At 37.2% G+C, this 2,500-nt stretch overlaps 1 pseudogene; it reads left to right on the forward strand.

The window, feature by feature from the left end:
- LOC137649555 (prolyl 4-hydroxylase subunit alpha-2-like) overlaps nt 1-2,079 on the forward strand; it is a 26,214-nt pseudogene extending 24,135 nt beyond the window's left edge.
- Nucleotides 2,080-2,500: the final 421 nt, after the last annotated feature.

Consider the following 2,500-nt stretch of genomic DNA (forward strand, 5'->3'; position numbering starts at 1 on the left):
ACACACACACACACACACATATATATATATATATATATATATATATATATATATATATAATTTTTTGCATAATACTGGAATTTAATGATCTCCACGCTTCTGCTCACCAGAATACAATAGGCGTTTTATGTCTTATTGTCGTCATTTGTGTGATTACAAATGGTTAAAACTGTTAAAATGTCAGTTAACAGACTGAAGCGAAGATTTTGGTTTTATTCTTCCGCTTGCTTATGAATAATATATACTTCGTCTATTTTGATATATTTTCTCTGGACACCCTTGAAACTTTCAAATTTTGACATAATCCTGGCATAACTGAGGCTTTAAAAATACTTTTCACTGGACTTCCTCAAAACACTCTTGAAATTTCTTGCGAAATTTTGACATAATCCAGCTATTTCTGAGGTTTTAAAAATACTTTCCACTGAGACTGAACATGCAGGCAATGTTAGAAAACTCTAGCACCATTTAGAGAAGCTGAATTTGGCTAAAATCCTTCCTTTAATTGCAGCTGAACGACGTCAAAGCAGGTGGATCAACTGTCTTCCCAACTCTGGGTGTTGCTGTTCCCGCAAGAAGAGGATCTGCTTTGTTTTGGTTCAACCTGAAACGGAGTGGCGAGGGAGACTACAGAACTGTCCACGCTTCGTGTCCAGTTCTTCTCGGGGAGAAATGGAGTAAGAATTTTTTGTAATAACATTTCATCCATACATCTTACGTTAGATTACCTTCCTATTTCTCTGACACTCGTGTTCACATCATATGATACCTCTACAGGTAAAATTCTCTGGTATATCACTCGCAGAAGTATTCGGTACTTCCATCAATACGACATGGTGGCTCGAGCCCAAAAATGGATTTTTCCTATGCCAAAATCCGTTTTCTCTGACACTCATGTTCAAATCATGAGGTATATTCTGAAATATTCTATATTCATTTTACATTATCTTTCTATTTCTCTGACAATCATGTTCAAATCATGAGGTATATTCTGAAATATTCTATATTCATTTTACATTATCTTTCTATTTCTCTGACAATCATGTTCAAATCATGAGGTATATTCTGAAATATTCTATATTCATTTTACATTATCTTTCTATTTCTCTGACACTCATGTTCAAATCATGAGGTATATTCTGAAATATTCTATAATCATTTTACATTATCTTTCTATTTCTCTGACAATCATGTTCAAATTAGGAGGTACAACATTCTGAAGTATTCTATAAGAATTTTAGACTATCTTTCTATTTCTCTGACACTTGTGTTCAGATCATGAGGTACATTCTGAAATATTCTATAATCATTTTATATCAGCAACATCTATTAATTATTGTAAACATATTACATGGCTCATGATCATATCAAATTGTATATATTCCTCAGCATGAAAATACAATGTTTTCATTTACTTTTTCTGAGAAGTTTCTCAAACGATTTTGTCTTTTCTTACAGTTGCCAATTTATGGATCCACGAATGGGGACAAGAGTTCAGATGGAAATGCACCAAAGACCCCCAGGACTGAACAAGAGAGCTACAAGACTGAACATATTACCCCCAGGACTGAACAAGAGAGCTACATGACTGAACATAAGACCCCAGGACTGAACAAGAGAGCCACAGGACTGAACATAATACCCCCAGGACTGAACAAGAGAGCTATAGGACTGAACATAAGACCCCAGGACTTAACAAGAGAGCCACAAGACTGAACAAAAGACCCCCAGGACTGAACAAAAGACCCACAGGACTGAACAAAAAACTCCAGGACTGAACAAATAACCCCAGGACTGAAAAAAAGTCTCCAGGACTGTATAAAAGACCCCCAGGACTGAACAAAAAACCAAAGACTGAACAAAAGACCCATAGGACTGAACATAAGATCCCCAGGACTGAACAAAAGACCAACAGGACTGAACAAAAGACCAAGACTGAATAAAAGAACCCCAGGACTGAACAAAAGACCACCAGGAAAAAAAGACCCCCAGGACTGAACAAAAAACCAAAGACTGAACATAAGACCCCAGTACTGAACAAAAGACACCAGGACTGAATAAAAGAACCCCAGGACTGAACAAAAGACCCCAGAACTGAACAAAAGACCAAGACTGAATAAAAGAACCCCAGGACTGAACAAAACACCACCAGGAAAAAAAGACCCCCAGGACTGAACAAAAAACCAAAGGCTGAACATAAGACCCCAGTACTGAACAAAAGACACCAGGACTGAATAAAAGAACCCCAGGACTGAACAAAAGACCCCAGAACTGAACAAAAGACCAAGACTGAATAAAAGAACCCCAGGACTGAACAAAACACCACCAAGACTGGACAAAAGACCCCTGGACTGAACAAAAGATCCCCAGGACAGAACAAAAGAATCCCAGGACTAAACTAAAGAACAAGAGAATTCCAGAACTGAACATTCTACTGTGAAGCTGACGACCCAAACGTACTTATAAGAGATCACCTGTATTTAGATTACTTTCTTTAATG

Source organism: Palaemon carinicauda, chromosome 11 (assembly GCF_036898095.1).
Source record: "Palaemon carinicauda isolate YSFRI2023 chromosome 11, ASM3689809v2, whole genome shotgun sequence".
NCBI lineage: Eukaryota > Metazoa > Arthropoda > Malacostraca > Decapoda > Palaemonidae > Palaemon > Palaemon carinicauda.